The 26,671-nt window shown below is 41.4% G+C and overlaps 1 protein-coding gene across 1 annotated transcript in view; it reads right to left on the bottom strand.

Annotated features, from left to right (window-relative positions):
* Positions 1-26,671, bottom strand: part of RAB27A (RAB27A, member RAS oncogene family) — a 69,367-nt gene that overhangs the window by 35,091 nt on the left and 7,605 nt on the right. The window contains exon 2 of the mRNA XM_036078275.2: positions 17,864-17,984. The gene's annotated coding sequence lies outside the window, so the exon portion shown is untranslated. The remainder of the gene's footprint in view (positions 1-17,863; positions 17,985-26,671) is intronic.

Here is a 26,671-nt window from a genome sequence, read left to right as displayed (position 1 = left end):
TTCTTGGCTAAAAACTGACAGGATCTAAGTTTGCTAATACTTATGAAATGTGCCTGCTACATAGGAATATTTCATTCTCCCCATTTAAACAAAGTAAAAAGACTAACTTTAGCAAATGGTGATATTCTAACATAGCAAATTATTCAGAGAAAAAATAAAATGACCTGCAAATACCATTAAATATACATTTCCAGGGCGCCTGGGTGGCTCAGTCATTAAGCGTCTGCCTTCGGCTCAGGTCATGATCCCAGGGTCCTGGGATCGAGTCCCGCATCGGGCTCCCTGCTCTGTGGGAAGCCTGCTTCTCCCTCTCCCACTCCCCCTGCTTGTGTTCCTGCTCTCGCTATCTCTCTCTCTGTCAAATAAATAAAATCTTTTATAAATAAATAAATAAATAAACAAACAAACAAACAAACATTTCCAAATATTGGCAGGACATCCAAACATATCTTCATTTGTAAAAGCTTCCTCCAGACATTTGTAAATCCTTTATGAGGGTAAAGAAAAAATAAACAGTCTCAATCCAGGACTTGACCTATTGTTTCTGCAATGTTACCATCACTTCAGTAGGTGAGCAACATAACCCAGTAAACAAATAATATAAGCAACTATACATTAGGGAAGAAGGGGACACTGGAATTATTCTTGAAAATAGAAAGCGTTCTTCTCAAAGACCATTGTGGAATGACTCAAATGATACACTAGTTGTTTTGTTGTTGTTGTTTAATTTATGGAGACCACTAATTGATTCATTTACTAAAAAGATGTTATTTGTTGCCTGAGCCTCTTTTAGGATCAGAATGTGAGTGTTTATAGGAATTTATGGAAAGTGAACACTGGTTGTTAAATTACTTACAGTCTGTGATAAGTACCTCTTGTTTTACAGATACACAGTAACAGGGAAAGGGCACACTACAGAATATGTCATTAATAAAATATAGGCCATACTGTGACAACAGGAGTGGCTGTTTGGTTTGCTGAGTAATATCTCAAACAACGGGAAAGCAGTTCCATAATGGACACAACCATATGTGACTGCAATGTCCAAGCCATGGCTAAATATGCTTCTTAACGACACCACGAAGCTGGAAAGTCCCCAAGAATTTGATACAAGTGCAAAATCTATAAAGTCTATTTCCACACAGTGGTTGCCTTTTATAAGCACATAGAAGATGATTTTAACAGACCTTGGAGTCAGGGTCTCCTTTGTTCAAACAACAGGACACCATCACCTACCTGTGTGGAGTGAGGAGCAAAATGCCTAACGGATATCAATATGTCACAGCTCTTCTTATGACTACAACAGATTAAAGCTTGAACACTGATCTGATGGCTTTAAGCCTGATGCTTTTCCACAATACCTGAAGAATGACACTGACACTTTATAAAACTCTTAAAGAATGTAGTGAAAATACTTTCCGAAAATGGAAACAGAGGAGTGACTTAATCTACCTGGAAGGTGGGATAGCTGTGAGTCCAACTGGTTGACAGAGGGAATTCTGCTCTTAACAAGCCAAAGGGTAGCATTTGGCTCTGTCAGAGTGCCACCAAAGTCTGGGGCCTGGGACTCAAAGGCAGAAATACTCGAAGTGACAGTGCTGCTACCCCAGCCAGGGCTGTAAGGATGACAAATCGAGTAGCACTCGAAGGACTGGATGTTGGAAAGTGCATTTCCAAGGTTGCAAAACACACAACCCCTTTCCATTTTTCACTTAGAAATGGAGTCGGAATTCTGCCTTATCCTCCCGCAGCATGGCACATGCGTGGTAAGACCTTTGGCCCACACAGCCTGGCTCTCTCTTGCATCTCACCTGCTTCAAGTTTTTTTGTTGTGTGTGCTGTCACACAGGAAAGGTGTTAATCTGTCAGGAGAAACACACCAAATCAAGAAGCAAACCACTTCACTTGGTGAAGTAGCGATGATGCTTCTTTTATCCCAAGAAAAATTTTAAGATGGAAAAAAAAAAACTTAGGAATTACAAGCAAGATCTATTGAGGATCACTGTCCAAATAATAAAAACAATTAGATAAATATCCCTGAGTTGAAAATAGCTAGGGAAGAGAGGAGCTCCTTTATCATTGCCTTTTTTAAAAAATGAGAATGTGAGCACTCTCTATTTATTCACCCTATAGAAAAAGTGTGTCCAGAATACAAACACCACCCTGCCTTTCCAGACCCAACGATTTGCACACTAGGATATCATTTTCACTGTGCTTTATAAGTATGATTTTTTTTTTTTTTACAGTATACTGAAATCATTTCACTGATTTCTTCAACAAAGGACAGAAACCACACTTTAACTTTTCTGTGATGAAAGATGCTGTACCCGCACCCCTGCAGGAACTGTGGACATTGAGAGCTCCCATCCCATATGCCCTACTCCAAAGGCTAAACTGAACCACTGGTTTGGTATGCAGACGCTTACAGTGGCTACTAAGATGTGCCAGATACGGCTCCACTTCTCCCTCATCCTGCCTGCCCCACACCCTCACCCTCGTTGGCCACATCACAGCACAGCTCTTCTCAGCTCCCAGGAATATGCTCCCAAGGCACATGGTGGCTTTACTAATGCACACAGGATTCCATCACCTCACAGCAGGCTCTCTTTTCCACAGTCTAACATCCTCCCTACAATCTCCCCATGTTGGGTAACAGCCTTGTTTCTAATAATTACCCTTGTGCCATGACCTCTCTACTCCCCTTTTCCCCTTTCTGGCTTTCTTGTCTCTTATCTCCAGGTACTTTTCCCAAACTCCAGTTTGTGTGCGCAGCAACTGACCTTACACTAGCAATGCCGGTCAATGAACGCACATGTTTTGGCAACACAGTGAGCTGCCATGTTAACTTCAAGGTATTGGACCCTCCTCAATAAGCTCAAGAGCTCCTGTGTCTTCAAGGACTTCTACTTTTCCAATAAGCTCAAGAGCTGTCTCCCATCTATTCCTGGGAATAGAGCCATTTCAGGAACACAAATGTTTCTCAATACTGTGCTAGTTTTGGTTTTCCCATGTTAATGAACAGGCAGCATACTGGTACAAGCTGGTCTTGACTTTAAAACATCTGTAGGGGCGCCTGGGTGGCTCAGTCAGTTAAGTTTCTGACTCTTGATCTCAGCTCAGGTCTTGATCTCAAGCTCTTGAGTTCAAGCAAAAAAGAAGAAGAAAAACATCTGTAAATATTTCTACCATATAACAACCTTTGAGAGAGAGACAGAGAATGCATGAGCAGAGTGAGGAGCAGAGGGAGAGGGACAAGCAGGCTCCCTGCTGAGCTCAATCCTAGGACCCTGAGATCATGATCTGAGGCAAAATCAAGAGTGGGATGCTTAAGTGACTGAGCCACCCAGGTGCCCCACAACTTGGTTCTTTTAAAAGCACTGAAATACTTCTGCTCAGTGAAGGAGACCATCAACAAAATGAAAAGGCAACCTACTAAATGGGAGAAAATATTTGCAAATCATATACCTGATAAGGGGTTAACATCCAAAATATATAAAGAAGTCATACAACTCAACACCAAAAACAAAAAAAACAAAAAAACAAAAAACAAAAAATCTGATTTACAAATGGGGAGGGGACCTGAACAGACATTTTTCCAAAGAAGACTTACAGAGAGCCAACACACACATGAAAAGACACCCAACATCACTTATCATCAAGGAAATGCTAATCAAAACCACAATGAGATACCACCTCATACCTGCTAGAATGGCTATTATCAAAAAGACAAGAGATAACCTGATGAAGATGTGGAGAAAAGGAAGCCTTCCTACACTATTGGTAGGAATGTAAATTGGTACAACCACTGTGTAAAACAGGATGCAGTTTCCTCAAAAAATTAAAAATAGAACAACCATATAACCCAGTAATTCCACTTCTGTTATTTGTCAAAAGAAAATGAAAAAAAACTCAAAAATATATGTACCCCATGTGCATTGCAGCATTATTTACAACAGTTAAGGAAACAACCTAAATATCCACCAACAGATGAATGATAAAGAAAATGGGATGGATACACATACACATACACACACACACACACACACACACACACACACACACACACACAGGAATACTACTCAGCCATAAAAAAGGAAATCTTGCCATTTGTGACAGCATGAATGGGCCTTCAGGATATTATGCTAAGTGAAATAAGTCAGACAGGGAAAAACAAATACTGTATGATCTCACTTATATGTGGAATAAAAAAAAAAAAAAACCAAGCTCATGGTACAGATTGGTGATTGCCAGAGGTAGGGGATGGGGGGGTGGCCAAAATGGGTGAAGGGAGTCAAAAGGTATAAACTTCTAGTTATGAAATAAATAATTACAGGAATGTAATATACAGCATGGTGACTACGGCTCTTAACACACATTTGAAACTTCCTAAGAGAGTAAATCTTAAAAGTTCTCATCACACAAAAAATTCTGTATATACGGTGACAGATGTTAACATGACTTATTGTGGTGATCATTTTGCAATATATGCAAATACTGAATCATGTTGTATAACTGAAAGTGATACACTGTATTAGTATTACATTGTATTATACCACAATTTTTAAAGAAACTTTAAAAATATAAGAATTTTTAAGAGATTTTATTTATTTGTCAGAGAGAGAGCACACACACAGCAGGGGAAGCAGCAGGCAGAGAAGCAGGCTCTCCACTGAGCAGGGAGCCTGATGCGGGACTCGAGCCCAGGACCCTGGGATCATGACCTGAGCCAAAGGCAGACGCTTAACCAACTGAGCCACCCTGACATCCCAGAAATAGAAGAACTAAACAAAAAAACAAAAACAAAAACAAAACACATTGAAATAGGCTCAGAATATCAACCTATTTCCCGATGCTTTAGCACCACTAAAACAATGACACTAGGATTCTTAGCCCCGCCCATTAGGTGTCAATAAGGTACAGACAGCTGGCTATAGGTCTTTTTGGTCCCCCTCGGGTCTACTCTCTCAGCAATGTATTTATAACATGTGTTGAACTGCTCCCTAAATAGTATCGTGTTCTTTACTAGCTGAATCAAAAGGAAAGAAAAGAAACTCACCTAATGGACAAGGTCTAATCGGATGTACTTATTGATTCTCAGGAAGTCTTTCCTTGTTTCACCTATTCAGTATGCAGTCTTGAAATGGACTGTTTGCATTTCTGTCAGCAGCTGTTTATAGAAATGGGTGGGCCTTGGATTTACTTATACAAAAGGACTGAGGAACTACAACATACTTGCAACCATCAGCCAATTTCTAAATCAACCTGTCTGATCACAGTTGGCTGTTTAGCTATCGCTGTTGATTTCTAATTTTATTGCATTTTGGTCAGGAAATGTGATCTGCATAATAACAAATATCAGATTTGTTAAGTTTCATGAATGTTCCATGACGTTTTAAAAAGATTTGTATACCCTGTTATACGCAGAATTACATACATACTAGTTCTAGCTCGTTAATTGTTTTCAATCTGATACAGCTTTATGTTTTGCTCTTTTATCTGTTCGTTTCTGAGAAAGGTATGTTAAGAAACTGGATCATATTTATTTTTATAAAATAAGTACAAGGTAATGTCCTAAAGGAGAGGAATGTAAAGCATCATAAAAGAACAAGGCATTGCAGTCCCTATTCAGAGAGGTATTAAATCTGTGGTCTTCGATTTGTGTTCTGTAGAACTCTGAGATCCATGGAGGTACTTTAAGAGTTCTGTAAGCTTTTATTCAAATGTCCGTTTTCCCTTTATTGTTATTTTTTTTGAATGGAATAAAAACTCTTACAGTCAAATGATTTATATACCAGATTTAGAGACCTCCAAATTGTTCACTTATGCTGCTTGGCTATTATTTGCTTCTGCCTTTATAGCATATATGTTATTTGAAATTTCTATAAATGAGTCATTAATTTAGAAGGCAATACTTTGCACTAGGCTTTTTTCTTTTTCTTTCTCTTTTTTTTTTTTTAATTCAGAGTGGATTCATGTGTCCATTCTTGTGAAATTATTTAAAGAAGCATATGCAAGCCACACTCAATACATGGCAGCCAGGCTCAGGCACATCTGTTCAGCAAGTTTGCTTTCATCCTGTTAGGACAATCAGTTGAGCAATAAGAAATGAACACAATATGTTGCATCAAAATATTCAAATATAAAAATAAAAAGCAGAATGTTAAGTGCAATAAAATTCAGTTCTATATAATTACATAAACATTCGATTATAGACCACTGTAGAGATGATTTTATGTTTGGGGAGCTTCTTGTTTGACTTCTATAAATATGATAGAGCTATTCTAAGTTTGGGTTACTTTTTGTCTATAGCAAATCAGTATCTTCACAGCTAGCTGGATATTCCTGCACAGGGAATATCAGAAAACCTACATAATGTCATTATAGCAAATCTTTCACTGCTTCAGAAAACTGCTTTGGTCCAGCTAGTAACAAACTTTCTTTAGCAAGTTTCTTCAAATGAACTCTTACATGGCACTCCAACATATAAAAGCAGTGAGAGTGGAATCTTTCTGATGAAAAGATGAAGAGGAGACCTGACCTCCAAGGCCTGTGGCCTGATAAGGACTGACAGGAGCTCCTTTGTACACATTTGGATACCAATGAGGAAAGCTTACCTTCAGCCCAACTCTGAATCATCTCATTTGCCTTTGTATCCAAACACTTCCTGTCTGCCTAAGCACCTTAGACTGACAACTCATTTGGAAGGCGTGCCAGGTTTTCTATTGAACATCTCCTAAAGATGCCATCTCTCGGATCTCCCCCACTTACCACAATCTCAGAAGTCCTCTCACCTGGGATGGAAAACCTAAAATGTATTGGATATCCCTTGTGAGGACTCTCTCAAGCTTTTAAAGCTTGAGAGAGTAAGATAAGCCTATAGGAAAGAGTCTTGGAGACAATGCTCATTGGGTCACTCACAGTAAAGGAAGAGCTCTGGGCCTAAGTCTAAAGAGTCCTGGGAAAATCCAGACCAAACTGGCCAGAAATGAACCAAGAGGCAGCACCCGCCCCCCACCCCCCAAAAAAAACACCCACACACCCTTGGGACAGGAACCAGTGTCCTTGAAAATGGAAACTGGTGGAAGGATGTTTATAACCAGCTGCATTGGTGATCCTAGCCTAAAGGGTCTAAACAGACACATTGAGGCCATCAGAAAACATATCCAGATTAGTCTCAATAGACTCAAGAAGCTATACTTGGGGTGGAACCCTCAAAAGTCAAGATATGTTTTGAAGAACAGAATGAAACGATATAGCATACTTAAAATAACTGAGGATATATTATTTTGTGCTATGTCCAAAGCCACTTCATACTAAACTATAACCAGAATAGCATAAAGAGGCACAAAGATTTTTTTTTAATACTGACAGGAGAAAAACTGAAAATTCTCTCCACTAACCTGATTTTTTTTCTATGAATTCAGGAGAAATTGCTAGTATTATATTTTATCCACAGAACCCCTTGTTCCAGCTAATGGCTATGTCATGAGGAATGCTTTTATAGGAAATCACTGCTACTTAAAACTATTAGGGAGTTCCAAGGAAGCAGGAAGGGGCATGGGGAAAATAGGAAAAGAGCAACCTCTGGTGTTCCCTACCAGAGCAGGCAGCCTTGTGTGACGGTGACACAGAACCAATTCCAGACACAAGGGGTTAAAAACAAATGGAGGTTCCCAGACAGTTGGTCAAAGTCACATCAAAGTCAAACACCAACAAGGTAAGGAATAGATCAAAAAGGGGAGAAGTGGCTTATGGATTGTGGGAGAGTGTTCCAGAAATTCAGGAGAACACCTAGTCATAAAGACTGGAGAAACCTTTTAGCTCGTTACAGCCAGCATGGAGCAATACCTAGAAAAGGCCCTTAGTAGTTGTTGCTTTATCAAAAACCAGAGAGATTCTCTTACCTTCTAAGTCGGGACAATTTTTTTCATCCACTTGCTCTCCCCTGAAATTCAGAGGCTCCCTAATTGTTCCATCCAAGTTCCTTCACTAAGTTTCCTCCTCCTACGCTGGGCAGATGGAAAGCCAAGTGTCCAGGTTAGCATTTGGTTCCCTAAAGCCATACCTGTCTTTGTCATTAGCCAAGCCTGAGATGAGGGCACCTATGAGAACCAAGCTCCTGTTTCCTGAATGATATTTTAAAGCAAGAGTCTAAGTATCTAGGGTCTAAAGTGAGTGTGCATGACAGTCACTCAGAAAGAATCAAGAAAGCCTTGTTTTAAAAGGAGTGGATAAAGAAACCTGAATATAGATTTACTAACACAAAATAAAAATTTTGACAGCAAGAGAACAAGCTAAGAGGGTAAAGAAAATTACAGACAAGAGGAGCATGAAGCACATGACAGAACACCGTGAGGATGTAAGAATCCATGAATTTATAAGAAATTGATAAGCAACGACTTCAGCCATTTTGTCTGAGTGGTTGGAGGACATTAAAGAAACAAGTGATATTAAATTTTTTATTGAGGATGAAATGAGACTCTATATATAAGAGAGGTGACTGTAAAGTAGTAAGAAAAGGTTTTATAAATCACACATGAAAAATCAATCTCACAATTCTATAAACATGTTTTAATAAGTCCACTTTTTAAAATATAAAGTTAACTTCCACATACCAACAAGTCTGATTGTAGAAGTTTATAAGTTGAGTGTTTTGACCTTGGGAATTGTTTTTCCATAAAACAAAACAAAACAAAACGGACAAAAAACAATGTTGTCAATGGTATCCTTTTTAAATTAGAACTTTCCCATATATATTTGCATATCACATAAAAATACAATTGCCATATAGCTATCAAGCATTAAAAATAAATCTTCTAACAAGAGACCTCAATGATATTAATCAATTTTTAAGGAGAAATCACCTCAAAAATTCATATATGAATGTCCCAGAAAAGGTTTTACAGATTCACATTTCAGATTCCACTGCATAGAAATTACAATTTTTAATTTGAAATAACTTCCCTTAATTGCTGGTGCTTCTAAGTAGTGAAGATACACATTCCTTCAGCTCCTGCAAAATAATTCTAAACGGTGAACACTTTGACACAGGAAGGAACAGATACTAAAGCTCTATTACTACTAATCTAAAAGGACTTAATCTTATGTTCTCTGCAGGAGACAGAAGCTCATAAAATAACACGTGTAGGCTTCTACTATTAGAAAACTGGACATTTTTCATATCCATTCTAGTAGAAGAGTTTTTCATTTTGTCCAGATGCAAAAGGTTTAAGAACTCAGGAGATGCAGTGTGATTTTCCAAACCAAAATCTGGGGCACATGGTCAGAGGATTTTTGTGATCCTTTTAGGAAAAGGAAATATAGTTTGGAAATATAGTTTAGTTGTCAGAGTAATGAAATTTCTAAAGCATCTCACTAACTTATGGGGCAAATCCATAAGAATATGTGTAATGAGGCAGTCCCAGAAACATCCACGGATCTGATCATCACAACACATCTCCATGTACAGATAACATGCGTAATTATTTGGGTTCCCTGCACTTCTGACACCAGGGCTCAGGGGTGAGGCCCTACTGATTGCCACAGTAGGGAAAAAGGAAGGGAAGTCGTTTCAAAGGAAACATCCTTACCTATTTATGTTCCTTTTCTCACAGCCTCAGTAATTAATAGAATAACGACAAACTAAGCCAAATGATCCTCTACCTACTCCACTCCCACCCTGGAAACCTGTTTTCATAAGCCACATCCTATTCTGGATATTCCTTTAACCAGCCTTTTCTCACTAGGTATGCGTGCTTTATCTTGCTTAACTTGTAGGAGTATTATGCTACTTCTAAGTACTCCTCTCTGTTCCCACAAACATGTCTCAACTCTCCAGTAAACTTGCACATTTCCTGAAGACTGTCTTCTTGTGTATTGCTTGTCCACCACCCCTCATCAACAGACTGTCACTCAACTGCCAATTGTGTTTACCATCTGGCTTTCTCTAACAGCCTCTTCCTTCCTCTGGTTCCCTCTGTTCATTGCTGATTTCATTGAGGAGTGACCCAAAAAAGTCTCCTGGGGCTCCACTGATAGCTGCTCTTTTTTGGTAAATTTGTGTTCAACTCGACAGTATTTGATAAGCAACTTATATGTTGCCCAGTGCTATGCTAGCAACTATGAATGGCATGAAAGAAATACGTGACCCAGCCGCTCCCCTCGATAACCTGGTAACTGGGATGATGAAACAAAATGAACTAATTTTCAAAAAGGACAAATAAGATAATCAGGAAACAAAAATGCCTAGTATGCCATGTAGACCACCCAGCATAGGACATCAAAAGTGCAAAGGGCTTGAAGGCAGAAGACCCGCACTCTGTTACTTCCTAGCTGTGTGACCTATGGCAAGTCACATAACCTCTCCCAGTCTGTTTCCTCAATGGGGGAGTATTTATCTAGCAAGGCTAACGGAGGGACTAAGGAATACATTATGTGAATGCATTTTATAAACTACAAACTGCCGGGTACCAGTAAGATGGTGGTTTTATAAGACAAATAGACTCTGGGAGGTCAGAAAGAAGGAACTATCTGACCAAACCTTCAAGAAGGAGCCAGAGCCTGAGCTGAATACCTTCCAACCCAAGAAGGATTTAGCAAGGTGGTCAGGAATAGGAAAGAAAGAAAAAAAAAGCAGGTTTGGTGCATGGGCATGTTTCGACATCAATTTAACAAATATTGAGAAGCCCTATCAACTACTTCAAAGGCTACAAATATGACTAAGAAATAATTCTTCGCCTAAAAACTTAGAGAGACATAAGACAAGTAACTATAAATTCGAAGGAATGCCTATAAGGTAACACGGCATGCTGAAGAAGGCTGGATGACTAGCCCATCAGTGTGTGTGGGTTTCTGGTTCCGGCTCTGCTACTCTCTGTGTGCAGACCACCACGGGTCACTATCCCTCTCCAGGCCTTGTTTCCTCAAACATGAAATAAGAGGTTTCAACTCCATTGTCTCTTTCCTAGAAAACATTCTATTTTCTGATTCTAGGTTCAGAGTCCAGGGTTTAATCATGAGAAATTAAATGGGGTCATGGTGGCAGTTATCCCTTATATCACCTCTCACACCTTAAAGATGAGAGCCTAGACAAGGGCACCAGCAGTGAGAATGATGTGAAAGGAATCCAGTAGATGTTAATTTTAAAAATAATAGAATGCGGTGCCACAGTGGGTGGAAGAGAAAGCAGCAAAGACAAAGAGCTTCAAAAAAATGGAACTGGGTGGGGCACCTGGGTGGCTCTGTTGGTTAAGCATCCAACTTTTGGTTTCGGCTCAGGTCATGATCTCAGGGTCCTGAGATCTGGCCCCACACTGGGCTCTGCATCAGCTCAGAGTCTGCTTTCCCTTTCCTTCTGCTTCTCCCCATGCTCGCTCATTCACTCACTCACTCTCTCATAAATAAATAAAATCTTTAAAAAAATGAAACTGAGTGACCAGACAGCAAAGTGGTGTTGCAGACAGAAACAGGCCCTTAAAGTGGGGGAAGGGGAAAAGTTGGAGTGGACATAAGGTTTTCATGGTGGGCATCAGGTTTTTGGAGGGGAAAGATGACGAGATTAGATTAGAACAGGTGGAGCGTTAAGGGGTCAGCAAAGACACAACGCAGAGAAATGCCTGCAAACTACCTCCATTCCCTATGGCCCCACATTTATCCCTGTCCTTGGGATAGAGGCAGGAGGGCCAATGGTGAAATGTCAAAAAAGAAGGCCATGACTGTATCCCCCACAGAAGAGGGAACACACAAGACTGAGGATCACAGCAGGGATTCTCAGCCAAACTCTAAATTACATGGGACATAGTGGGCAGTCCCTGCTGTTCTGACAAAATTTCGTTTGCATTCCTCTTTTGTAAGGGACTTTATCTGGCAATGAGTAAAAGGGAAATGTCAGGAAGACAGCTGGATGTCCCCGCCTCCACAGCATTCTCTCCTCTGGGGAGCTGACCTTAAGGCATCCACTCAGCTTCAAGACTCAGACCCTTGCCCATCATCATATGCCTCCCATCCAAGTGGGGTTTTGATGGAAACACATAATGACCAGGAGAAATACCATTTTCATTCAGCCTCTTTCTCTGCCTCTCTTTCTTGGCTTGAAAGAATTACCACTTTTAGCACTAATATTAAGAAATGACTTGCCAAAACCCTTCTCTAATTACTTAATGCCTGTGGGTTTTCAGAGAATTAGCAGAACTAAAGCAGGTGCCCCCATGTTTTTTTTTTTTTTTTTAAAGATTTTATTTATTTGACAGAGAGAGAGATAGCGAGAGCAGGAACACAAGCAGGGGGAGTGGGAGAGGGAGAAGCAGGCCTCCCGCTGAGCAAGGGAGCCCGATGTGGGACTCGATCCCAGGACCCTGGGATCATGACCTGAGCTGAAGGCAGATGCTCAATGACTGAGCCACCCAAGCGCCCCGCCCCCATGTTTTTATTCTCATTTAAAACAAAAATGCTATAAATATGCATGTGCATGTCTCTTGATGTATGCTAGCAAGAGTTTCTCTAGAAAATTGCTTCCTAACCTTTTTCCTGCTATTTGTATGATAAGCTGGAGCAAATGCTCATGATCAAAGGCAACAGATTTGGAGGCTCCAACAATGCCAGAGCCTGCCCACCCACCCTGGGGGAAGAGGGGTTCAGTATCTCAGCCCATCTAAACCAATTCAGGGCGTACGAAGGAGGAAGCTCTGTGCTAGGATAAGTACCAAAGAGTGAAATTCCTGGAGCATAGGTATGTATGTACCTGCTCAATAATACAAGATAATGCCAAATAGTTGACCAATATAGTTGTTTTACACCTATTTTATAATAAAGTATTGACTTTCTCAGGTAATTGATTCAATACTGTTCTGAAAGTGAAAAAGAGTGATTGTCTGGGTACAGAATGGTTTTAAGTGTAAGGGTTGTTTACCCTCATGATCATGGGGCCGACAGGGAGCTGAGGCTCACTCTGGCTACCCAGCATCACAAGAGAGTATCCTACCATATTGCTAGACTGGAAAAAGATCAAAATTCAATATTCAAAGTGCAGTTTCAACTGGATGCATATCGCTTTCGCACCTCCATCAAGCAGTGGCTATAAGTTTTATAACAGCATAAAAAAAAAAAAGCACATTTTCATTTTGTGATTTCTAAAAACCTTTAATCACTTTTAGTTTTTAAACACTTAATAACTATTAAAGACTTAAAAAATAGATTTTTGAGCTAGTCTAAACAGAACCTTTAAGTTGTTTTAGAGGAAAATAAACTTGGCTTGACTGACAAATGCAATGTGACAAAAATTCTACAGCCTAGGGGGATGTCAGGAAGGGTAGTATCACCTGGGAGGGATATGGAAGTACTTCTCAAGAAACCTACACCAAATGTCCCTAACTGAAATTAAATGCAAAATGACATACAAATACCAACCCCAAAGGTGTTAATAATCTCAAATAAAGTTTGATAAGTAGACTGGCCTATGCCAACGATCAAAAGACACACCAGCAAAGCTTGAAGTCACTGAGGAGGGAGAGCATAGTTATGATGATTAAATTCAGGCACCAGCCTATAAACACATCAGTTAAAACATCATGCATTTAACAAAGAAGCTTCGAGAACATGCCTTGCACTCATTACTATGTGAAACGCTGAGAACATAGCTCTGGAAGAGCAACAGTCTAATAGAAGCACCCTCTGTGGAAATGAACAGTAAAACAAGAACTGCAACAAATATGCACACAATGCTGGGCAGGTGGGAGGGCTGGGGCTGAGAGGGTTAGAAGGAAGAGGAGGCACCCAATATGCCTGGCGGGGGAATCAGGAAAACTTCACAGAAGAGCATCTGAGTCAAGGACTAAAATTGGCATATCAAGGGACAAGTGATACACGGGAATGGACAAAAATCACCAGGCTAGGGTGCCTGGGTGGCTCAGTTGGTTAAGCGACCGCCTTCGGCTCAGGTCATGATCCTGGAGTCCCTGGATCAAGTCCAGCATCAGGCTCCCTGCTCAGCAGGGAGTCTGCTTCTCCCTCTGACCCTCCCCCGTCTCGTGTGCTCTCTCTCTCATTCTCTCTCTCTCTCAAATAAATAAAATCTTCAAAAAAAAAAAACACCCGGCTCACAAAGTGATGTGACAAAGGACTTCACAGATCAAATAAGCATCATCCTTTAAAGATAACAGAAACTATTAACAAAATGATCTTTGATGCTAACCTGAAAGGTATAAATAACTGTTGATGGAATTAGGTAAGGGCTGCCTGGCATTCAAAGTACAAAACCCAGACAAGGCTTCCAGACGTGAGAAGGGACCACGTGTCTGGTCTGGGAGGGTGGGCGTGGAGTGGAGAGGTATAGGAGGGAGAAGGGTATGGTGAGCTTAGGGGGCCTCAGCAGAGGATGGCTAAAGCAGTGCATGGGCATAGGTGAGGATGTGTCCAGGCAGAGGCTATAAAGGTGGGAGAGACTCTGCAACCGAGGCCTGAAAGGACTCCTCTGTAACATAAATAAAAAGTCCATGGGGGTGCCTGGGTGGCTCAGTTGTTAAGCATCTGCCTTCGGCTCAGGTCATGATCCCAGGGTCCTGGGATCGAGCCCCGCATCAGGGTCCCTGCTTAGCGGGAAGCCTGCTTCTCCCTCTCCCACTCCCCCTGCTTGTGCACACGCTCTCTCTCTCTCTCTCTCCCTCTCGCTGTGTCTCTGTCAAATAAATAAATAAAATCTGTAAAAAAAAAAAAAAAAAAAAAAAAAAGTCCGTGTTATCCTCTGGGCAATGGAAAGCCACTGCAGACTTTTATGAAAGAGGGGAACACAAGGTGTGTGCCTTAGACAGATCTTTCTGGCAGCTCCATGGAGACTGGGAATACACAACAGAGGGTCAGAAGGAGATGGGAGAGGTGGTGATCTGACTTGGGTCGGTGACAGTGGGAAAGAAGAGGAAAGGAATAATTCAAGATATATTTAGGAGGTAGAAAAATCAGTATAACTTCTTAACTGACTGGTATAGAAGTTAAAGATAACCAAAACTTTTGGTTTGGTAAAGGAATGAATGCTATTACCATTAACGAAGACAGGAGAAGGTGACTTGAGATGACGATTATTATAACCAACACTTACTGAGTGCTTCTCTAAGTCCTTTAAAATACCAACTCATTTAGAGGCACCTGGGTGGCACAGTCAGTTAAACGACTCAGGTCATGATCTCAGGGTCGTGAGATGGAGACCCACATCAGACTCCATGCTCAGCATGGAGTCTGCTTGGGATTCTCTCTCCCTCTCCCTCCCTCCTGCATAGGTGCTCTCTCTCTCTAAATAAATAAATAAATCTTTAAAAATAAATAAAGTAACAACTCATTTAATCCTCATAACAATCCTATAAGGGCTCTAATTTTCAGATGAGAAGATTGATACACAGGCTAAATAACTTTTCCAAGGTCACTCAGTCAACTGTAGAGCCAACATTTGAACCCACACTACTACAATGCTAACAGTGTACTAGACACGATCAATTAAATGTCCCTTAGACATGTTGGACATCCAGGGAGTTGGTGTTTAACTGGCATTTGGAAAACAGGGCTAAGGTTCAAAAGAAAAATCAGTGTTAACAATATGGATTTTAGAGTTATGAACATAATTGATTTCCTGAGGCCATGGGAGAGATAGGATGACCATTGAGAATGAAGAGAGACCCAAGAAGGACACCAGGAGGAGACTTTTTAAACAACAGTCCATAGTCACCAAAGCACAGAGGTGCCAGGGTAAAGCCATCTGGACTTTCTCCTTCTTGTGAAAATAGGAGATCCATTCAATATTTGCCGAGTGATGAATCTAGCATTCATAGCTAAAGGTTCCCTGCTCAGACAACAGCAGGGAGAAGAGAAACCCAACAGAGTGTGAAATGGAGAAAACAAACAAACTGATGCTCTCAGTTCTTGGAAGGATGAGCTGTATCTGTGTTTGAGCAGAGCGGCTCCAGCCTCCAGAGAATCATCAGTGATGCAAACTTCTCTCTTGAGCAGCACTCTGATCTCACTCTTCACCTCCCGACCCTCCAAGCCCCACAGAACCGCCGGTGCTGAGAGGGCAGGCGCCTAGCCCTACCGCAGCAACACCAGGAGCACAGAAGCAAGCAGGAAGACATCCTCTTGCAAAGACTGTACAAATGAGTTATGGCTTCTGCGAAAATCAGCTTTTGTTTTTAATGGGCTTTACGTGACTCATCCTCTGAGGTATGCTCTGCCTTGAGCTCTAGCTATAAATCGACCAAGTGCAGAGGGCAGAAGAAAGGAAGGATGGCTTTAATCCTAAAAGGAGATAACAGAAGCAGAGGGAAGTGGTGAGCATTTCCTCTTTGAGCACTCGGGTGCTGAGGGTCTCGGGAGGGCGGAAACTGGAAGAGCGGGCGGGGGCAGCCTGGGTTCCGGGACCTGCTCACAGGCGCAGGTCTGGGTTGCTATGGTGCCATCCTGCTGGCCACAAGGCTTCCTCAGCATTGGCTGCCACAGTTCCTGTCTTGTGGGCAGCAGTGGCAAGTAAAAAGAAAAAAAAAAAAATCATGTTTTTGTATTCTAATGGCTGCTGGGTCACTGAACACTGTCTGCAAAGGACAAGGAGAAAGTCGTAAGAGACAGAGAAGGCAACCAAGATGGGGATAAACTCCCTTGGAATGTATTAAATCCAACCTGGACGTTCTATGGATACGATGCCCTCATGAATAAACATTCCTCCCCACAACACCTTTTTTTTTTTTTTCAAAACTTTTTTTTTTTCAAAACTTTTTTTTTTTTTATAATCCAAGAATCTAGACAGAGAAAGTCAACTTTTAATTAAGGCTTTCTTCCATTGTGATTTCTGATCATCGGGGCTCTGGATTCACTCCTAGGAGAAAAACCTGAACTCGCACCAAAGAAAACAAAACGAGGAATTGGTCAGCACTCCGGAGTGGAAATCAGGACACTGCCTCAACTCTGACACTAATCTGCTGCATGACCTGCGTATCTGCATCCAAACTCCTTCTACACGGAAGGACACGCATAGAGGGAAGACTAGAAGGTGAGACACCGGGAGACTCGGCTGTCTGCAAGCCAAGGATTGGGGCTTGGAACAGATTCTTCCTCACAGTCCTCAGAAGGAACCGACCCTGCAACACCTGTCTGCTGTTGAGGTCACCCAGTTAGTAACGCTTTATCACGGCAGACCTGGCCAACCAGCACAGATCCGGAAGGAGAGAGAAATGTATAAAGAACATCAGACCCCAGGAGACCCAACCCCCAGATCTTCCACTCCTACGTGCTATCACTAAGCATCTATAAAATATACGGACCTTTCCTTACATAATCACAATACTACGGCCAAACCTAACAAAATTAACAATTCTCTGGGGGCAAATTTAAATCATAGAACACACCTTATAGTAAAACACATACTTAGATACAGCTTTTCTCCATTAAAGCTATTAACAATATTAAAAACAAAATCCCAATAAGCTTGAATTTTTGTGAAATCCTCAGAGGATGAGCAAAACTCTTAGAGCAATTTAATTCCTTAATCAGCTCTCTTATTCAACATACTATCTGAAACTAATGATGTACTATAAGTTGGCTAATTGAATTTAAATAAAAAAAATCTTATGTTACTTTGTTAAAGTTAAGGAAAAATGCAGTCAGTATTCATACCCACTCGACGGTAATTAAAAAAGCAATTTTCAAACTACACCCCAGAAATTTAGCAGGTGTCTTAGTCTTTGGTTTAAATAAAGAAAAAAAACAAAGTTAACATGTGCAGTGGTATTTTATGTTAAATTGCATATATTCTAAGTACATGAAAATTAGCATGGTGTAATTCGAAACCTCTACAAAAAAAACATACATATATATTAACACAAAACCATACCTTGAAGGAGAGAGTGTAAGTCGTTGGTTGTTTTTCTAAAACTTTAGAAACGTTGCTCCCAACACTTCAACAATTAGACAACATCCAATCACATGTCCTCTTCAAAAAGGTTACTTTTTGTCTATGTAATACAAAGAGAAATGTTAAAGTCAGAATTGCCTGCTTATAAACGTTTTTCAAAAGAATCTTTTGAGAAGCAGTCCACTCCATCAACTTTCAAAATCAGGCATCTCTGTAAAAACCCACAATCCCACTAATTAGTCTCAGCTGTTCGTCATATGGCCTGAAGACCAGTCAAGTGATTTTGCTCCTTTCAAGCTTACTACAACCCAATTCCCCTGGCCTCTCAGACAGAAGGTGGCTGTATTAACCTCTTCTGGTGTTAGAAGACTGGTATTCTAACTCTTTTCCCCCAATCAAAAGAATAGAATATTTTTTTTCTTGAGAAAGAATCTTTAAAAGTATTGCATTCTCCAGGCTCTTAAGGGTTATACCAATAGTGTTTCTTCCCAAATGCAATGCCTGATCCAAACAAACAACACAGGAGATCAAATGAAAGTGGCAGAAGGGCTGGGGCTAGATGACTTACCAGGCCTCTCCTGGCCTCCAGACCCAGAAAGAAAACTGTCTACTGGGAGGACCACCCAGATTTCCTGCTGCCATTTCAAATTCAACATGTCCTGCCCTTGACTTACCTCCTTTGTTCTTCTTTCCAGACCCTGCTTCAGACCCCCTCTCTTCCTATGTCTTGAGTAACACAATCCCGACACCCACCCAGCCAGAAATCTGATGGTCCGATATGACTCCTTCCCCTCTTCCCCTCCCAATTCCAACAGGCCACCAAGTTCTAGGGATCTTTCCTCCTCCAAGTTTTTTTAATTTGTCATCTGGATGGCTATGATCATCCACTTAATTAGTTTTCCGGCCTCCAGCCTGGCCCTGCTACTGATCCATCCTCCTCACCACACCAAAATGATCTTTCCAAACTGCAAATGGGCGTTCATCATTCTCCTCTGTAAAACCTGACTCCCCACAAACTCCATAATGAACTCCCTACTCCTTAGACTTCTGCCTTCAGTATCACCTACTATTCCCTGCCCACTGACTCCAGCCACGAGAACTATTTATAATTCTCTAAAACCAGTGGTTTTCAAAATGTGAAATCAGTATCCTCAGCATCACCCAGGACATGGGTTAGAAATGCACATTCTTGGGCCCACCCCAGGTGTACTGAATCTGGAATTGTCAGGATGGCCACAGGGTCTGTGTTTTAACAAGCCCACCAAGTGATTCTAATACACACTAAACTGAGAGCCCCTGCCCTAAACGCACCAAGTGAGGTTCATCAAATCACGTAGCCCTTCGGCTCCTTCTGCCAGTAATGCTAAGTTAAATGCCCCTTCTCTGTGCTTACTCTTTCCTAGAGCTGGTCAACCCTGTATGGTGACATCCAATTTATGTTGGTTGGTGAATATCTTGAAGACAGGAATTGTATCTTTGGCTCGCTCATCCCACAATCACTTGCTGAGCATATACCAGTCACTGGGACAGAGGCTGGGCTTAAACTAATTAATCTTTCCTTTGCCTCTAAGGGAAGCCACCCTCTAACTTTGGCAGCTTGATGTGTGACTGAAAACTCAGCCTATCCAATCTATAAAATCCTATCACCAACCTCGAGAACTGTGGGCAGCTAAAAAAAGCCTGAACATAACCAGTCTGAAATCTCTCATGGCAAATGACATGGAATTTTTGGTTCACATCTGATGTTGACTCAAATGGACAGACATGGTTTATAAAGGGAGAGAGGATGCATTTTCATGAAACTTATATACGCCTCTATATTATCTCACAGCAACCTCTAGAATTTGGAGAATAATTTAGTAAGGGAATATACCAAGATTTTTAAATCCCAGATTAAAGTTCATTAAAATTCGCTTATCCTAATTACAGTAGGAGTTGAGTAAAGTACTTCATATTAGCACTTCTCAATCTTCAGCATGCTTAGGACTCTCCTAGGGATTTTGATAAAATGCTAATTCTGATTCAATAAGTTTGGATGGGGCCCACGTGATGCCCAGGTACTACGGATGGTCCTAGTCCTAGAACTACACTTTGAGTAGCAGGTAGAAGTAAAACTTCCATTTTTCATAGAACTAGTGGTCTTCCCATTAGAGCGACAAAAACGTTTTTTGACCCCTCCACATTGAAAGCTTTCTAAAATGTCTTTCCAACTTTAGGATAAAGATGGTGCACCAAACACACACCTTAGTTCTGCTACCTCCTCAAATCTCACTAATGTAACAGTAAAAAGAGGTTTTTGTTGTTGTTGTTGTTGTTTTAGGTATGAACTCACAAGGACAAAGAGAAAGTGAGTGGAAACAACAGCAACAAAATGTGGAAGCTAGAAAGTAAATGGACAAGAGGTAACTGATGAGCAGACCTGGGAAAGATGACTCTACCTGCCACTAGGGACAGCCAAAAATCAACTCATCACAGAATCTGCAGAAAGGCTCAGGCATTCAGAGCACCCAAACACTCCTGGAGGGGAGAGGAGGGTAAAGTCAAGGCTAAAAATAGTGGAAGTCTGCTTAGATCCCAATCCTCTAAATACTGAGATACCTCCACCCCCACGCACAGGCTGGAACTTCCAGAACGCAGGCATTCTCCACAGGCAGGTGGTTCAAATGCTCTCTGGAGAATCCACCCAGCCCCGGAGGGAAGACCTAAAGAAGAAAACAACAAGCCCAGGATGTACTGATCTAACTAAACCTATGACAAAACTTGAGAGTAGGGGACGGAAATGGCATACACGTGTGGTATGGTGGGTGGGGAAATGAATTAAAATTCTCTTCTTCCATGGTAAAGTGTCTAGGCATAGGCATTTAAATAATGCTTAAAACTGAAAATTGACCATAGAAAGATCCAGTATGTCATTTAGAGACAAGGAATGAAACTACTAGCAAGAGTCACCTAATTACAAGAATTGAAAGCAGTTGTCTCTGCGGAGCAGGAAATGAGCTGGGGGAGGGGACTGATGGCTTTCTGTAACAGGCCTGTAGCACTATGTCCATGTAGAACTTTGATAAAATTTTAAAAATTAATTCCTACAAAATACACTAGGACACCCCCCACCCCATCCATGGTTTTCCTTCCTGATGCTTCATGTACTGGGGGTCAGTAGTGGTCCAGAAGCTCATGATCCCTGACGATTCATCAGAAGGCTAATAGTTGCCTAAGGCTACATCACAAAGCTTACATCATCACGTCACTTCAACTCATCACATAGTTATTTTATCATCTCACATCATCACAAGAAGGATGAGAATAGCACAATAAGATATTTTGAGAGAGACACCATATTCACATAACTTTCATTCAGTATATTGTTATAATTGTTCTATTAGTAGTTATTGTTGTTAATCTCTTACTGTACCTAATTTATAAATTAAACTTATCATAGGTATGTATGTATAGGAAAAAACATAGTATATATAGGATTTAGTACTATCCACGGTTTCAGGCATCCACTGGGGACTTTGGAACACATTCCCTGTGGATAAGGGGGTGGCTACTGTAAAATGTAATGTCCATGCTTTAATTTTTTTTTTCTTGGATGATTCAGGACATCACAATAAACATCACTAACTTGTTGTGCTACCTCCTCAGCATCTAGGACCTACAGTGAAGCAGGATGTTGAGGATCTGGGCTCTGGAGACTTTGAATCTCAGCTTTACCACTCACTGGCTGTGTGATCTTCAGCAAGTTACTTAACCTCTCTGTGCCCCAGTTTCCTCATCTATGGAACAGGGATAATAGGATTATTTTGTAAGAATTGAATTATGTGATTCCTAGAAGTGCTTAAAGTAGTGTTCAGCACATAGTGTTCAATAACGGCTATTTTTATTAAGGGATGTTTGCCACTGTAATAAACACCTCCTGACTACTGTAATGACTCCATCTTTTATTCGTTCGTACTTCATTCTCCTTGCTCCCACCTTCAGCCAGATGTCCCTCACCATGGTAATCAGTGTGCCTTTCTACAATAACCACTTCCCCTTCCAATGTTCAGTTTCTCATTGACAAGGCACCCTGGAAACCAAATAATCAAGCTTATTAGAACTGCATGTAAAATGGAGGAAAGGGGGTGCCGAGGAATGTTCTGAAAGTCTCCGTGAGGCAGATCAGCAAGTTTCCATATATGAACCATCTGTCTGACTACTCAGAACCCTTTGGGCTTACTTCTTAACTATCAACTGTGGGTCAGGGGGCTGGGTGACACTCAGGGTAACCAACCATCCCAGTTTACTCAGGACTGTCTTAGTTTTAGCACTGACAGTCCTTTTTTTTTTTTAATGATTTTATTTGTTTATTTGAGAGAAAAAGATAGAGACAGAGCACAAGTGAGGGGGGAAGGGGCAGAGGAAGAAGCAGACTCCCCGCTGAGTGGGGAACCCGATGTTGGGCTCGATCCAGGGTACCCGGGACCATGAGCTGAGCAGAAGGCAGACACTTAATGACTGAGCCACCCAGGCACCCCTAGAACTGACAGTCTCTCATCCCTGGAAACCTCAGTCCCAGCCCTGCGAAAATTACCTAATCCTCCTAAGCTTGTTTCATCATCTGTAAAATAAAGGATAATATCTACTTTGAAAGTCTGTTGAGGATTAAATGAGAGAATGTTTGTATACTTCCTGACACATAGTAAGCATTCAAGTGGTAGCCCCAGCTACTGCACTAGTTACACACTGTTATGGTCAACTCTAACAGCAGTGGCCAAAGAAATTATTCTTAGATACTTACCCTGTAACTTGGTTATTTTCTTCCTGGCAAAAATAATTTGCCTTATGCACAGTGGATCTCAGGAGACCGAAATGTGTGCTTTTGTGAATTTCCTTCTGCCCTTGCCTTACACAATTTTATTTCAGGGACTAAGACATATTAAAGATATTTAATATTTCCACATTGCTGACTTCTCCACTGGGCGAAGGCCTGGGAGGTTCTCACCATCTTTTGACACATGCATCTTTTTTATGCTATGGGAGACCTGGGGTATTTGTCAGTAGCTGCTTGCAAACCTATGGACCAATCAGTATGCCACCTCACAAAGAAGGACATCAGGCAGCATCCTGGACATTCTTTTTCAATTTGCATCTTACTTTTTTCCTTCATAATGGAACCAAATCATTCAGTCTCCTAATGGATTGACAACTCATTCATTAAAATATGTCAAATCTTTCCCTAAAAAATAAGTATCTATGTTATCATCAAACAGATGAAATCCCATTTCTGACCTCAAAAGCCGAAGCAACTCAGAATTCGATAGATATTAATTACAGCCTGGAGGAAATTGCTCACAACTGTGCATCCCACCAACACAAGGGTGAAGTTGCTATAAGAAAAGTTGCACAATTTGGGATAGATAACAGAAAGAATCAAGTTACTCAAAGCCAAAACATGGCCTAGGAACCCTCTAAGAGGCAGCAGAGAGCAGAAATATGAGACTACTTTTATACACGCTCCCAAGCTCCCTCCTCCCATGCTCATATTTGTTCTGCCAACATCCCCACCCAGTGCCCAAGGCCTGTGAACACACAAAACACTGGAGAACCACAGAACCTCATCAAAACCTTGAGGAACACCTAGTCTAACCACTGGGCGTGGAGTTGGATAGGATTTCTCCAAGTATGGTCGGATGCCCACTGGCAGCAGAAGCACCTGGAGTACCTGATGAAAATCCAAAGTCCTGGGTTCCAACCAGTCTTCTGAATTAGGATCTCTGAGAGAGATTTGCATGTATAACAAGCTTCCCAGGGGATTCCCAGTTATCCATAAGAAGGTTTGAGAGCAGCTGTTCTAGGGAGACAACGGATAGCAAAACATACAACTATAGTTGGTCAAAGGACCCATAGAGAAGACCATGTTTAACCTCTACCAGCCTCCTATTCCAAATCTGTAAAATAAGGATACTATACCCACCTAGCAGGATGGTGGTGAGAATTAAATAAGTAATAGCCTCAAACATGGTTCCTCACACACAGCACATGCTCAATAAGTAGTAATCCCTCCCCCTCCTTCCTTGTGTATGGCATTCTAATGAAGATTGATAACATTAGGCCCTGTTTTGATTAAATGTCACCAAAGAAAGCAGATGGCTAGCTTAACTTGAGGCCTTGATGTTAATGAGTCACGAACTAAAAGGCCGAGGCCAGCGGCTTTAACCAATGGTTGAATTGCAAAATGCAGCCATGGACAGTGGTTCTCAAACTTGAGTGTGCATCAGAATCTTCTGGATGGCTTTAAAATACAGACTGTGGGCCATACCTCCAGAGTTTCAGATTCAGTACTGCTGGGCTGAGAATCCGCATTTCTAACAAGTTCCAGATGGTGCTGATGGTGTTGGCCCCAGAACCACACTTTGATGGTCACTCTGCAGCCCCAGAATCTAAACTCTAATTGATCTGACACTTTGTAATAAAAAAGGAAAACTAGGCTGTATGCATTTCCTGTTTGACAGCAGACTGGTTAGTTTTGTGTAAATAAAGAAAAAAGTAATAAACCAGCAATTTCCGAGGTGGTGCTGCCTCTGCCCTTGAGAAACTTTGTGGTCATGTTCTGTGAACAGTGCAGAGAGGAAGCTGGGAGATTTGAGTGCCATCTCCCTGCTCACCCTATGTGTCACCCCGAGTGAGGCACTTGAGCTCTCTGAGCCTCAGTTTACTTATCTGGAAACAGGGGTGGGCTGTCACTGGTTCCCAAAGCTGGTTGTGCACCATCCATCATTTTGGCAGCATTTCAAAGAAAACATGGATTCCCCAGGCCTGGCTGCAAACGAACAAATTAGAATCTCCACAGGAGAGACTGGAAAATGTGTGGCTTTGTGTGGGTATGTTTTAATAAATCTCTCCGTGTGATTTTCACAGACAGCCAGTTATGAGGAACCATTACCAGGATGATCTTTCAGGCCTTTTCCAGCACACGGTAGCTCTCGGATCTTTTTGATTTCTAAGTCCCTGTGCCCTGAGTCTGTGCTTCCCAAGTAGCTGTCTTCTTTTATATGTGCTCCCCATGGAGTTTTACTACAGGAAGCAAGTGCATTAGTCCTCAAAGAAAAAAATCTAGTCTGCTTAACAGTTCCACTTCTCACGTATCAATAAACTAGCATTCTGGTTTTAGTTTAAAAAATAAAGTCCAACATGTAAGAGAAAACAGGAATTACATAGCACTAAATCTGTAAAGCAATCTTCTCTATCACCAACTGCTCATTTACTTTGTCATTCATTCATTATTTTTTTTAAGATTTTATTTATTTATTTATTTGAGAGAGAGAGCATGAGTGGGGTGAGGGGCAGAGGGAGAAGGAGAGCCCCTGCTGAGCAGGGAGCCCGATGCAGGGCTCGATCCCAGCACCCTGGACCATGACCTGAGCCAAAGGCAGACACTTAACCAACCGAGCCACCCAGGCACCCCGTCATTCATTCATTATTATCTTACCATCTGTCATGTGCCAGGTATGATTCTATGGGTTAAACACATAGCACTTCACAAAACAGACAAAGCTCCTGCCCTCATGGAGAGAACATTTTAGCAGGAAGAGAGAGACAATAAATAAGTGAACATAAGGATAAAATAATTTCAAATGGTAGTAAGTACTGTGAAGACAACAACACAATAATAATAGGATAGTGAGTGACCAGAGGCTACTTTCAACAGAGTCATCAGGGTGAAAGTCATCACCCACTTCTTTTTTTTTTTAATTTTTTATTGTTATGTTAATCACCATACATTACATCATTAGTTTTAGATGTAGTGTTCCATGATTCATTGTTTGTGCATAACACCCAGTGCTCCACGCAGAACGTGCCCTCTTTAATACCCATCACCAGGCTAACCCATCCTCCCACCTCCTTCCCCTCTAGGACCCTCAGTTTGTTTTTCAGAGTCCATCGTCTCTCATGGTTCATCTCCCCCTCCGATTTCCCCCCCTTCATTCTTCCCCTCCTGCTAACTTCTTCTTTTTTTTTCTTAACATATATTGCATTATTTGTTTCAGAGGTACAGATCTGTGATTCAACAGTCTTACACAATTCACAGCGCTCACCATAGCACATACCCTCCCCAGTGTCTATCACCCAGCCACCCCATCCCTCCTTCCTTGAAGGAATGATATTTGAAATTAAATCTGAATGATGCCAAGCAGCCAGCCAGGTGAGGATCTAGAGAAAAACACATTGAGGAAGAGGTAAGGGCAAGCGCAAAGGCTCTGAGGAAGGAATGAGCTTGGCACCTCCAAGGAACAGAAAGGAAGGAGATGAGTCTGGAGATGAAGGCACAGGGACGAGCTGAGGCCATGGAGGCCAGCAGAGCCCAGATCATGGAGACATCTACAGACCACGATCAGAACATCTGAATCTTACACCAACTGCAGTGGGAAACAGCAGAGGAATTTAAAGCAGAAGAAGGATGCGATCTAATTTACTTTTAAATTTCACTGGCTTTGTGTGAGGCATGGGCTGTGGCAGGGGCAGGGGGAGGGGGCAAGAACGGGACCAGAAAAGCAGCAATATAGGGAAGAAATGATGGTGGCTGGCACATAGCCATGGCAAGCACTCAGTTATTTCTGGATGCTTTTAACTCAGGTTAAAAGCATAGTATACTTGTTTCACTTCCTGTGATACTTCAGAAGGGTCAAGGAAGAGACACTGGTTGTTAAAGTTCCATCTGAAAGTCATTTCCTGTAAACAACAAAACAACACAATTTTGTCTTGCCCGTGTTTATACCTGGTTACGATCAAGAAATACTAGCATAG

Source organism: Halichoerus grypus, chromosome 8 (assembly GCF_964656455.1).
Source record: "Halichoerus grypus chromosome 8, mHalGry1.hap1.1, whole genome shotgun sequence".
Taxonomy (NCBI): domain Eukaryota; kingdom Metazoa; phylum Chordata; class Mammalia; order Carnivora; family Phocidae; genus Halichoerus; species Halichoerus grypus.
Note: the sequence above shows the minus strand (reverse complement) of the source record. Positions and strands in the feature narration are given on the sequence as shown.